This window comes from Notolabrus celidotus, chromosome 20 (genome assembly GCF_009762535.1).
Source record: "Notolabrus celidotus isolate fNotCel1 chromosome 20, fNotCel1.pri, whole genome shotgun sequence".
Lineage (NCBI taxonomy): Eukaryota > Metazoa > Chordata > Actinopteri > Labriformes > Labridae > Notolabrus > Notolabrus celidotus.
This window is the reverse complement of record NC_048291.1, coordinates 29,197,393-29,211,795: the sequence shown is the minus strand read 5'-3', so window position 1 is coordinate 29,211,795 and position 14,403 is coordinate 29,197,393. Positions and strand designations below refer to the sequence as shown.

Genomic DNA, 14,403 nt, shown 5'->3' with positions numbered 1-14,403 from the left:
GTGAGCCCTTCAAAATAAAACAGGAAATCAAAGACAGATAAAACACAAGGAAAAGATCAATAAAGGCTCGTCAAATATCAGAATGAGTTTCTAAAACAAACTTAAATTAACACGAGACAATAAAAAATTAAATATGAAGTGTGCTTACTTAAATAAATGACTCCTTTATATTTCACAGATGCCTTTTAAGCCCATCAGATGATATAAAAGTCGAAAATGTCGCCTCAATCAATTCAATTATATTTAACTATCTCCAAATCAGAACATTTAATTTCCCCGAACGATTCCCCTTCCTTCGTTACAGTCTCAGCTTTAAATCAGAGGAACTTTATGAACTGTAACGTACAAACACTGTCAGGTAAGTCAGAGGTGTTATGAACAGAACTGCAGCCTAACAGCAGAACATCCAAGGTTGAAATCTCAGACAGGAGCTTTAAATGTGAGGAGAGGATGAGATGTTCCCTCACACTGATGTCTGAGCTTTTGATCCTCCTATGGTGAGGTTCAGGACAAGTTCCTGTACCTGTTTTTAATTCTTAGAAGTAATCTGATTACATGAAGTTTGAATACTTTGTATGAAAGTTCTCAATAGAGAAAGGTGGTGCTCGTGTGCTGGATGGATTTCAACAAAGGTCTCAACTTGATGGGAGTCAAACATTTGCCGTCACTTTGAGGACTGAGTCTCTCTGAGCGTCTCATGATGATGATGAACCAGAAGGGACAGCTAAGCAGAGACTGATCCACCTGACTGATGGTCCGCCGAGTTCTCACAGGACTCAGAGGCAGAGAGGGGATGCAGTTCTGCTCCTCCTCCACCAGAGGGAGACAGAGGCTGTGTCTGGAATCACTACTACCGACCCTCCTCATGCACGATGACAACTTCCTGACATAAATGCATCCAAATGACAACAAAATAAGTTCATGACTGTGCAGATATCTTTGAGATTATCTGCAGGGTTCTCTCCTGCACACATGTTTACAGTTCTGATCTCACGCTCTCTAAAGCGGGTCTACCACCTGCATGAAGTCTGAGCAGTGAGAGTTTGCCGTGTGATCGAGGTAGACTGTGCAGATGTTTGGGTTCACTGCAGCTGTCCTGAGTCCTGCAGGCTGTAGACAAAGTCCTGATGACTTCACCCTGAGGCCACATGTCAAATAAACTAAATCAACAGACTTTAACACAATAAGTGAATCTTTGAGCACTTATGCAACGCCAATTCCTGCACACTTCATTCAGCTCGATGGCTCATTATTCAATCAATCAATCCACAGTTTGAGTTTTTATCACACTAAATGAGAAGTTTCCACAACCCTGGCGTCTGAATCCGCAGGTCTCCTCCTGCACCTCTCTGCAGGGGTTGAATACCTCGCTGAAGGGCTCCATAAAAGCTGCAAAAAGAAGAGGATTTAAATTCACTCTCCACACCTGGAGTCAGATCTGAAGCACAAAAGGATGAAGCTACGAATATCAGATAATCAAAGACGTGCTGCGGATACATTTCTGAGGACAATGGCGCCCGCTGTGCATGAGAAGTTTAGATTCGTATACGAAAACTCTGAAGTCAAACTGAAGTGAAGTTAATTTAGTTTCTGTCTGAGAAGAGAGAGAATCTCTCTCTCCGTTCATTCCTCTCTCCGTCTCCTAAACCTTTTCTGACAGGATCAATTAAATGCCACTCCAACATCAGCCGCATGCCAGAGGAGGGCGTGGGTACGGGAATGCAGAGTGTGCGTGTGTGTGTGTGTGTGTGTGTGTGTGTGTGTGTGTGTGTGTGTGTGTGTGTATTTGTGACCTTAAGCTCTTTTTTCTTCTCTGTCAGACCCTCCCTGCTGCTCTGCCCCAACACATCCAAACCCCGGTTCTCCCGTCCGTCTCTGATTTGTCGGTTCAGAGGAATTCTCTTCTTCTTTGTGTTTCCCATTGAAGTTAAATTTTACCCTTAAATCAAAACAACAAAGAAGACAATGTGCGGCTCTTTTCAGAGTGTGCCAGTTCGCCCGTAGCTGTCTCGAGATTCCGGAGAAGAAGAAGAAGAGGGCTGACTCTCCATCCTCTGAGAATCAGGCGTGGCCCTCTTCACAGAGCGAGTACCAGCCTCACATGGTTCTGCCAAGTGCTGACGTGTCACCGGCCCCGAGGCCAGTAAGTGGAAACCACCGGCAAAACCTTCAGAAAGTAATGAATCATATTGTGATCATACTTATTGAAGCATGTCACCGCTCGACATGAGTTTATAACCTTACTGAACCCAAGGATCCAAGACGACAACGAGCGGGCCGACCCCAGACGAGTTCAGGTACCACGCTTCATTCTGATCATCAAACCCTGAAAACAATTAGAATCAATCCCCAATAACAAAGGGACATCTTCATCATGCATGCCAGACTAAATCAATCCTCTGCCTGTTGACACTGTGGCAAAAACATCATGCTTGTTGTTACCATAGACTGTATAATAAATGGGCGTACCGTCTGTTCCTGAAGCTGATCATCGGCTGGTGCCATATTGGAAATGCTGACTCAACCTAACTTCTGTGGAGCTAGTGTGAGGTAAAGAGGCGGGCCTTTAGCCTCCTCGCTAACAGCTACAGTGTTCCCGCCTGTCAATCAAGTCAGTCATCTCCCTTATTTATTATGGTGATGTTTTATATATGCATGCATCCACTCATTACCTTCACTCTCTGGAGCTCTGAGGTTCATTACAGGTTTTAAATCTCTAACCCATCACTGCTCCCTGTATGCTCAAGCTGGCTGGTCTGCATCGTCGACCCGTAGACTATATCACAGCATGACCTTGTTTTTAAGGTGATTCTTATCTTGCTCCCCTCTTATTTATGTGATTTTATTCATTTAAAAAAATACTGGAAGCTTCAGTCTCCACTCTGTGACCCAGTCACAAAACTTGCTTTTGCTTTCGGTCCCCAGAGTGTGTCTTGAAACGGGTAACAAGAGTTTTAGATACGTTTCTCCTGCAGCCTGGAACCTGCAGCAGGAGAGCCTGGGTTTGAGTGTGCTCGTCTCTTTAAATGTGTTTAAAAGCAGACTGAAGGCTCTGGAGGAAGATGCATCAGTTTGTAGATGCTTTGACTGATGACTTCTGTTCTGAATCCCATGATGTGTTGTCATATTTTAGAATGATATGCTGTTTGTCTGTAACTTCTCTGGAATGTGCTGCTGCTGATCTTAGCCAGGACACACTTCAAAAAGAGATTTTTAATCTCAATGTGGTTTTGATGATCGTCTCTTTGAATGGGTGTGTATGTGGTTTCCTGTGTTTCTGCAGCCAGCCTCTAGTGGATGCTCCATGAACTGCAGTTTTTAACACTTCAGCATGGGCTTCATATTTTAAGACCGGAGGTTGCCACTCTGTTGTAACCTGGCTGTTTTGAATACTTGCATTTGATTGGTCTACGCCTCATAGCTCCTCTTGTGAGTCATTCAAACAGGACCGTGTGTAACTGAAGTTTCTTCCTGTCATAAAACAACAATCAAACAAATGATCCTTCATTTGTTGTGACATCTGAAGCCAAACCACCCGAGTTGGCATCATGTCTGACCTCTGAACGAGTCTGTGCACCTGATCGCCCTGAGAAATATGTGCTCGCTCTCACGCTGCCTCCCTCAGATCCAGACAGATAACTCAGCGAAGTCTGTGTTTAAAACACATTTCCCTCCTTTCTACCTGAGTCTGATCTCATACCACAGATTCACTCCTTCTTTAAGTCTGTTGGACATCCTGTCAGCCGGTATTAGAAACCGTACGGCCCTCCAGAGAACACGAGAGCGTGAGAGTTGTTTTCATGGTGACGTCTCTGCAGTCAGCATCTGAGGCCGCGCTGCTTTGTGCCGTTTGTTCCCCGAGGAAAGCAGAAAAACTGCACCTACAGCGCAGCGCAGAGCATTGTGCAGCGATACGGTTGTGTAACAGGGCGAGCCCCGAAGCTTCTGCTGCACACTGCCAACACAGATCTCACTGTGTTGGTTGTTTTCCTTGAGTTTAATGCTGCTTCAGTGGTCTTCCACCTTCCCTCCCACCAGACTGCAACAACGAGGAGCAGCTGACGGCACAGATGCCCCCGAAACAAGACTTCGCTTTAGATTCAGAGCTGCTCCCTTAAAGTCTGCATTCCTAGTTAAATCCACTCATCACGAGTAATTCAGGGAAGTCAGTGTGAGATCTGAGAAAACTGTGGGTTAATTTGATGTTTTAAAAGAGGAACACAAACTTCAATGGATGGCAACAGTGGAGGAGGCTTCCAGAACGCTGAGGGGAACTCATAAATGGTTGTGTGTCTTAAATCAAGTCCTCACAGGCTAACCAGAGCGGAGCTAGTGAGCACCAAGACATGAAAATCTACATCACACACACACACACACACACACACACACACACACACACACACACACACTGATCTGATATCTGTGATTCAGTGGTTTGTGTGTCTATCAGAGATCTGCTCGTCACTTGAAGGACCCAAAGGGCTCTCGACAAATCTGATGACCTAAAATAGAGCTGAGTCATCTCTCTGTGTGTGTGTGTGTGTGTGTGTGTGTGTGTGTGTGTGTGTGTGTGTGTGTGTGTGTGTGTGTGTGTGTGTGTGTGTGTGTGTGTGTGTGTTTGCCCCCCCCTCAGGCTGACTGGAAGTCTGGCATTATCATTTATGATGAGCTTGGAGGGCTCAGGGGGATGTTACAATTAGCTCTAGACACTTGTGTGTGTGTGCGTGTGTGTGTGCGTGTGTGTGTGTGTGTGTGTGTGTGTGTCCTGTTGGTAACCAAAAGTCTCTCATCTCCATATAAATGACCTGAGGGAGAAGGGGATGCTTTCTATTGAAATGGGAATGTTTATGAATGTGTATTGTTCTATTCTTGGATCGAGGCGTCGCTCTCGTCCAATCATCAACAACAACACGACTCTCATCACGAACCACCATCACTGCTCAGTGTGTGTGTGTGTGTGTGTGTGTGTGTGTGTGTGTGTGTGTGTGTGTGTGTGTGTGTGTGAGGTCTGTATGTGTGTGTGTTTAAGTCCTGATTATATGGTGTGTATATTTGTAGTTTTTATAATAACTGGAGAGATGTTTATTTGATGTTTTTACTTTAGTCTCCTGTGGTTGATTTATCTCCTGTCTCAGCCTCGGTGTGTGTTTGGTGCTAAAACACTTTGAGCTGCGTGTGTGTGTGTGTGTGTGTGTGTGTGTTTGTGTGTGTGTGTGTGTGTGACAGCTTCTCTGTAAATAAAGTTAAAGCCTGCTAACTACACCAGTTTGACAGAACAGGTTTCTGCCGTCTGACACACGTTCACTCTGCAGAAACTTTCTCCTCTCCTGACTCTGGGTCGCTTCTCTTCAAACCGACCTGCAGGCCTCCGCCCGCCCGCTCGCTCAAACAAGAGATTCTGACTTTAAGAGTGAGAAGAAAACAAACTGACAAAGATTAAACATCTTTAAAGGCATGACTGTCAGGAGTTAAGTTGTCTTTATTGTTCTCTTGTCTTCTTCCTCCTCTTTGATTGCACTCATTAGTCTCACCTGTGTCATGTCTCACCTGTGTGGATCACTCTGAGTGTGTTCAGTCTCTCTGTTTCTCCTCTCCTGTGTCAGCTCTTCATAAATCTTCCCTGAATGTTTCTCTGAGTCTTTTGGCTTCTCCAGAGATTCTTCAGATTTTTTGTTCAAGTAAGTTTAAGTTTTCTCTCTTTTGTTTATTCATCCTTTTTAAGTCTGCATCTTGAGATCTGTCTTTATTTTCTTCAGATTATGACATTGATGGATATAGAAAGGGTCTTTTTTTTTTATATATAATTGAATAATGAGAATAAAAGAAAAATGAACGACAAAGATATAACAAATAAAATGGACCGTGACAACATCAGATACAATAAGAACATATGTTAATAAATGCAACAAAACAAAACAAAAAAATTATACTAATAAATAAAATAAAATAAATAGGTTGTCAGGAAACAGTGGGCATTTGTATTTACATATTAAGGGCAGAAAGTGTCTTTCTTTAATGGGTTCATCTTTAAATTAAAATCATTTTCTGGAGGTGTAGACATATCGCCCCCTGTAGTCTGATGTTGGTACTACAGGCTGTAAATAGTAGACAACACATTTTATGCTAATGTCTGTGCACCTTTCTTTAAAGGGGACATATCACGCTTTTTTCATCAACATATATTGGTCTAAGAGGTCCCCAAAACATGTCTTTAAAGTTTATGCTCAAAAAAACACTTTGAAATCAGATTCTGGTCTGCCTGTAAAACCCTCTTCTTCATTCCTCATCAGAACACTCTGTTTTCCCTCTGATCACGCCCCCTCAGGAAGTGGATGTGCCTCGGCTGTCCAGCACGTTGATCTAATGTTTACATGTTGGCTGAATATACACGGCTGCTCAGAGATCACGTTACTTCAACCCTCTGAATCTGATCCAGAATCTGATCCTGACGGAGAGGCGCCTGCAGCAGGACCTTTCTGAACCATTGGTCACAGATTTAGTGTTTCTTGTTGTTTTATTTATCAGTATGTCGACGTGTGTCTTGGTACACAGCTACGAACATGTAGCTATGTGGCTATGCTAATTAGCACTAGCACTTATCCATGATAAATAAAAATCATCCACTAGGTCTTCAAATCTGCAGACGTGGGGAGTCAAAGCGACCTTTGTGTTTATTAAGACAGCCTACAACTAGCATGCCTCCCTCCTAAGCTCCTTGTTAGCACACACGTGTGCAGGGAATGAAAAACGGAGGAGGGGTTGAGTTGTATTTTATACAGTCTATGGGCTGAACAAGCTCCGAGCTCTGACTCTGTGACAGACCGGATATTGTTGTTACGTAACAAAAACACTGAAGTCTGAAACGGCTGGTTTCACACATATTTACAGAAAGGTGGAGAAATCAGAACAGGGGCAGAATGGATTCTTTTCATTCTCAGGGGGTTTGTAGACAGGGACACAGATTTCAGGTAAAGAACCATTAAAAAGTCCATTTTGCATGATATGTCACCTTTAAGTTATGTGTTATTATTATTTTAGTAATTTATTCTTTGATTTGTTTTTGTCAGATCGGTTTCTTTGTCGTCATTGTTGATTGTCTCGTGTGGATAATGTGTTCTGTCAGTTATTGTGTTATGATGTTGTAAAACCAGTTCATCTTTCACGACCGGTTTCAATATAGACTTCTGCAAAGACATCCTGCTCAGGTAAATCTAATGATGGTTTTGTCTCTGCTTCATTAAAAAGGAAGAGGAACCATCCAGAGGGAAAGGAAGGAACACGACACAGAAGTACCAAAGACTGCAGTTCCCTGAGTGTCCACTAGAGGCCGACTTCCAAAGTGAGTAAGTCCCCATTACACTCCATATTAAAACACTCAACAGCCCGTCCAAGAAGTCTGAGCTCGAGCTTCTTTTGATGGATGAAATCTATTGTAATGCTTTTTATACTGCAGCGCTTATTTGCACGCATCTGCACCTACGCTTTCCATACTTGATTAATGAGCTTGTTCAATATTCCACATGTGCAGTCGTTGTTGGCTTTCCTCCTGACAGATCACAGCTGATAGCAGTGATGAGAATAACTGATGTTTTGAGTTACTTTGTGCATGTTGTTCACCCCCCGATCTCTCGTTGGACATTCAGGGAAACAAGCGACAAGTTTACAACTTTCATCAAGTTCTTTAAACTTCTTTACATTGTGTCAAAAAAAGTCATTCTTGCAAGTCAATTACATTTAAAGTCAATGTTCAAACGTGATTAGAGTTGAGTTCTTGTTGAAAATCTGATCATGGAGATTCTTCGATGGCGTACGATGTGACGGACTGATGGAGGTTTGTTCATCTGGAGACTGGATGAAAGATTGATGGAGTCTTTGTGTGGCTGGAGTTGAAACCAATCCTAATATTGAAGAGTGTGTGACTCGGTCGCTTGAATGTTTGCCGTCTTATTTGAATCACAGGATGAGTTGGTGCAGGTCAAATAGTTCGACAGGACAGCCTTCGAACGTGGCGTGATGATGCAACCCGTTAAACTGGGACACAGCTGAAGACGGTTTCGCTCTGCTAACCTGTCCTTTGTCAACTCCTCTCAAGCAGCGACTTGTCGTCCAAACGCGGTCACTCCTGCTCTAAAATCAACACGGCTGTGGTGACATTGCTCAATTTGAGGCTTCAAATAGACTCGCCGGACCAGTTCTGACTTCACGTGGCGAGGTCAGGCATCAGTCTGTGATGTGAGGACTTCTTTAAAGGCCCCTCTGAGCTTTAGATGTTCAGATTTGAACATGTCTCTCCATCACCTCGGCTGCAGCGGTTTATTTCCAGGCGTGATGCCTTTAAGTGAAACATGTTAGTTTGAGAGAGAGTCAGATATCCGTCTGCTCCTCAGCGTCACACATGATGAGAAGTATTTAGAGTATTTGACTTTAAAGATCTCTCTGTTTATCTCTCTCTCCATCTCTCCCCGCCTCCGGCTTTATTCACAGTTTTTCTGCTCCTCCACATTTTCTCTCCATCGGTCCAGATAAGGAGGGATTTTCTGTCTCTCACTCCTCCTCCTCTATCTCTCTCTCCCTCTGCTCTCTCTGCATCTCAATCACTGCTCAGTCTCCGTCTCTGCGTGCTCCCCATGTGATGAGAGAGTGAGATATGAGTGAGTGAGCGTTGAACAAGTGTCTGACTCATTCTATATCTGGATGTGTGACCCAGAAAGCTGCACATACGGCGTGTTTTATCACTTTGAATATATGAATAATGTTTCGTTCAACCTTCACACTTACACGGAGATAAACGGAACAAATACTCCATTCATCCTCCGGACATTATTCTTTAAAATACTGGAGTCATTCAGAGGAGAGCACTAACAGTAGTTCAGTCAGGACCTCTTATTAAAATAAGTACAGTCATGGCCAAAAGTTTTGAGAATGACACAAATATTACATTTTCACAAAGTCTGCTGCTTCAGGGTTTTTAGGTGTTTTTGTCAGATGTTTCTATGGTATAATGAAATACAATTAGAAGCATTTCATAAGTATCAAAAGCTTTTATTGAGAATTACAGAATTCATGCAATAAGTCAATATTTGCAGTGTTGACCCTTCTTTTTCAAGACCTCTGCAATTCTCCCTGGCATGCTGTCAATCAACTTCTGGACCAAATCCTGACTGATGGCAGTCCATTCTTGCATAATCAATGCTTGGAGTTTGTCAGAATTTGTGGGTTTTTGATTGTCCACCTGCCTCTTGAGGATTGACACAAGTTCTCAATGGGATTAAGATCTGGGGAGATTCCTGGCCAAGGGCCCAAAATCTTAATGTTTTGTTCCCCGAGCCATTTTGTTATGACTTTTGCTTTATGGCAAGGTGCTCCATCATGCTGGAAAAGGCATTCTTCATCACCAAACTAGCTGGTCCTTTTGTGGCAGGGCTGAAATGCAGTGGAAATGTTGTTTTTGGTGATAAAGTTCATTTTCAAGGCGAAGAGGGACTTTGCAATTAATTGCAGTTGAGCTGATCACTCCTCATAACATTCTGGAGTATATGCAAATTGCCATTATAAAAACTGAAACAGCAGACTTTGTGAAAATTAATAGTTGTGTCATTCTCAAAACTTTTGGCCATGACTGTATGTGCATGCAATAAGTTATATTTGGCGGTATGGCTCCCTGAGGTTGGGAGAGCACACCTCCCCTCTCTTTCATGTGCATACAAGAAAAGCCAAGGCAGGGAGAGCAGCAGCAAAGACTCCAGGGTACAGAACAAAGCAAGCATCAGTGATGACACATATGACACTAAATCAGACACAGCAGAGAGGAGGAGCCGGGTGGAGCAGGTGGAGCAGTTTAAATGCATGCATAGACTCAAGACCGACCTCTTTAGTCTCACTTTTTATTTTTAAAGTTATATTTTTGGCCTTTTTGCCTTTATTGTACAGGACAGCTGAAGAGAGACAGGAAGTATGGGGAGCAGAGAGCAGGGGAAGACATGCAGGAAATGGTCAACCGGCCGGGAATCAAACCAGCGACCCCTGCGCAGAGGACTGTAGACTCTGTATGTGGGGCGCTTAGACCGCTAGGCCACCAGCACCCCTTTAGTCTCACTTTTAACTGAGTTTTATTCTTATAACAGTTTTAATTACTTACTTTATTTATTTACTATCTAGTTCACATTTTAGTCACTTTTTACTTAATTTAATTTATTTTAAGTATAGCATCTTATTTTCTTTTAATGATTTGATATTTTAATGTTTTATTATCTTATTAATTTATTTTATTTTGGTGAGTTTAATTTCCTGTCCTCATTAATATATCATGAGAGCGTTTCCTCAGTTTGTTCAGCAACTTCTTTTTTATTTTTCATTTATTTATTTGTATTATTTTCATTATTTTTTATTATTGTTGCATTTATTGTGTTCTTCTTTTATTATTATTATTATTATTACATTTTTGGCCTTTTTGCCTTTATTTGATAGGACAGCTGAAGAGAGACAGGAAGTATGAGGAGTAGAGAGCGGGGGAAGACATGCAGGAAATGGTCGACCGGCCAGGAATCAAACCGGCGCCCCCTGCGACGAGGACTGTAGCCTCTGTATGTGGGGCGCTTAGACCGCTAGGCCACCAGCGCCCCTTATATTGTGTTCTTAATCTTGGGATTGTGGGCTGGGTTTGGGATTAGGATTATTCTTATGCACTTGTACAAAGAGAGCACAGTTTACTAAAGTCAAATTCCTTGTGTGTTCAAGCAGACCTGGCCAATAAAGCTGATTCTGATTCTGAGGATGGGGGGGGTCTTTTTATTTTTATATGTATACCTTTCTTTTTTTAATCTATTCAATTTGAAGTTGTTCTTATGTGCAGCACTTTGTGTTATAATGTCATTGTATGACTTTATAAATAAAGTCTGATTGATAGATGTAATCAGCTGATCCGTGGGGGTCTTTAAGGGGGCTCTGGCAGCCAGGTCGTCGCTGCTCCATACTAAAAAGTAGCCCAGCACCAAGCCTCCTGTAAAACAGCAAAGTGTCACTTTTAAACTTTGGTTTTCATAAAGAACTTTAAGTGAGATATGAGTCGTGAATTAAAGATCCTTTCCAGATCTGTTTGGTGGATTTTAATACTTTAGGATGGAGCTTATAGCTGTTCCTCTTGTTTTCAGTCTTTGTGCTATGCTATGCTAAAGGTAGCTTCATGTTGGTCAAACAGACTCTAGCAGGGTAGCAACTTTATTATCAAACTCCTGCAAAGACAGAAGAAATGTTTACTTTTAAAGGATTCAAACACATCCTGACAAAGCTTTTGTCAGCAGATAAAGATGTTGGACCTCGATCCTAATGTTTGAATCACGCTGAACTTTATGAATCCTTGTGATCACTGGATGTCCCGTTGTTTAGTCCAGTTCTCTGTAGAGGTTATTTGGTTTCATTTCACCGAAAGAGGTCAACTCTGTGGTGATATCCAGGTGTTATGACTGAGTGATGTTTACACCCCTCAATAAAAAGGTCTCTTTTATTTCTCTCAGGATGTAAATATGGAAATGTATCCGGGTCAATCAGTCACTGAGTGTTTCCCTTATCTCTCCCAGCATGACATCATCTTTTACAGCACACAGGTACGGCTTCAAACACACCGGATCTCTCCTTTCACACCTGAAGCTGCTGTAAAATAAAATAAAGCTGGGAGAGGATTTCACGTACCGTCTGATAAACAGAAGTCTCTGGGGATCTTTGGGAGTCTAATATTTACAACTGGAAATCTGTACACAACACAAAACCTGGTCTGACACAGCTCACAGCTGATATTTACAGATTGGAGACGTGCTGAGAAAGACATCTGAAGCTTCCAAACCCACAGAGGCATGATGGGAGAGCACAGAACCCTCCGCTCAGTGACTGACGCCTGGAGACACGAGCAGAGATAAATCCTGTTTAGCACTTCTTTTGCTTCATGGATGTCAGCTCTGAGTATCTCAGTCAGCACGCAGGGCGGCCTCTCACTCCTCACAGAGCAGCCATCCATGATTCAGGATCTATATTTGATGAGGAAGATTACACTCAAAGCTGGCCTGCATGTTTTATCTGAACACCTCCGGTATACGCAGAGATTTGGAAACTCATCCAAACGAAGTAAACATGAGCGCACTCAGAGAGACGGAGAGGGAGAGGAGAGGGGATTCTCTGCAGCAGGAGGAGTGAAGACAAATACTCAGCAAGTGCATGAGTTCCTGTCTCCCATAGCAAGACAGATGTTTCCTAACAACATGTGACTTTATTATTTCATGGATGTCACAGATTAAACCATCAGTCCTGCAGGTCACTTGTCTTCAGAGTGAAGTCTGTCGTCCTCCTCTCTGCAGATAACACTTCCTGTCGCTCTGATTTTGTCTCTCAGGCTAAAAAAGCATTTTGAATGTAAATGAGATTTTGGTGTAAACAAACAATAAATCAATAACCTGACTGCTTTCAATGTAGAGCACGCAACCAAGGAACACCAAGCAAAGAAACAGGGAGATAAAAGTCTGCATCCACAACTCTCTGAGAACAAACCAGGACGTGTCTGTTTTTAACATTTAGGAGCTTCAGTTAACTTCCTGGATGTAGGGAGAGACGAGTGAATGCATGACTCTAAACCGAGGGGGACACAGGGCGCTGTTTGTGACGTCATGCACACAGAAAATAACATTTCTACACATTAAGCTCCAAAACATCTTTGAAAATATCACAACACATTTTAAATTGTTTTTATCACATTTAGAGAAATATCTGTAACTTTTTCACATTTATTTTTATCCTCACAAATATATTTAAGATAATAAAACTGTTAAAACTAAATGCTAAATCTGAATATAAATCTTAAATCTAAATATCAAATATAAATCTAAATGTTCAACATTAAATCTAAATGTTAAATGTTAATCTAAATGTTAAATCTAAATATCAAATCTAAATCTGAATATTACATTTAAATCTAAATGTTAAATACAATTTTAAATCTAAATCTAAATGTGAATTATTAAAAAATAATTCTGAAATATGAATCTAAATTTTAAATATAAATGTTAAATCTAAATCTAAATATCAACTCTAAATATTCAATTTAAATCTAAATGTTAAATATAAATATCAAATATATATCTTAATCTAAATGTTCAACGTTAAATCTAAATGTTAAATGTTAATCTAAATGCTAAATCTAAATGCTAAATCTGAATCTAAATGTTAAATCTAAATATCAAATCTAAATCTAAATAAGAAATTTAAATATAAATGTTAAATATTAAATCTAATCTAAATGTTAAATAAAAATTTAAATGGTAAATTTCAAAATGTAATTCTAAATGTGAATTATTAATATAAATATGAAATATGAATCTAATTTTAAATATAAATGTTAAATCTAAATCTAAATATCAACTTTAAATATTCAATTTAAATCTAAATGTTAAATATAAATATCAAATATATATCTTAATCTAAATGTTCAACGTTAAATCTAAATGTTAAATGTTAATCCAAATGCTAAATCTAAATGCTAAATCTGAATCTAAATGTTAAATCTAAATATCAAATCTAAATCTAAATATGAAATTTAAATATAAATGTTAAATATAAATATAAATGTTAAACATTAAATCTAAATCTAAATGTTAAATACAAATTTAAATGGTAAATTTCAAAATGTAATTCTAAATGTGAATTATTAATATAAATATGAAATATGAATCAAATTTTAAATATAAATGTTAAATGTTAATCTAAATGCTAAATCTAAATGCTAAATCTGAATCTAAATGTTAAATCTAAATATCAAATCTAAATCTAAATATGACATTTAAATATAAATGTTAAATATAAATATAAATGTTAAATATAAATATAAATGTTAAATATTAAATCTAAATCTAAATGTTAAATAAAAAATTGAATGGTACATTTCAAAATTTAATTCTAAATGTGAATTATTAATATAAATATGAAATATGAATCTAATTTTAAATATAAATGTTAAATATAAATATAAATATCAACTTTAAATATTCAATTTAAATCTAAATGTTAAATCTAAATCTAAATGTTAAATATAAATATCAAATATATATCTTAATCTAAATGTTCAACGTTAAATATAAATGTTAAATATACATTTTTAATATAAATATAAATTTTATATATATTAATTTAAATATTAAATATGAATCTAAATGTTAAATCTAAATTTAAATATTTACATTTTTCTGATGTTTTGGAGCTAAATGTGGAGAAATGTAGTTTTTATCCTCAGTGTGCACAACTTGACAAACAGCGCCCCCTAATGGAGGAGTGTGAATGTGTGTGATAGTGATCATGCAGTTCGTCACTAATTCTATGAATGTACCAGAGGACAGTTTGTTTCAACCAGAAGTCAAAGTTGAG

The 14,403-nt window shown here is 39.6% G+C and overlaps 1 long non-coding RNA gene across 1 annotated transcript; it reads left to right on the top strand.

Moving 5' to 3' along the window:
* Positions 1-5,541: 5,541 nt before the first annotated feature.
* On the top strand, positions 5,542-12,506 carry LOC117831704. Its single transcript, XR_004635055.1, has 3 exons — positions 5,542-5,678; positions 7,246-7,339; positions 11,577-12,506. It is a non-coding gene; the product is annotated as an uncharacterized LOC117831704 (long non-coding RNA).
* The last annotated feature ends 1,897 nt before the right edge of the window (positions 12,507-14,403 follow it).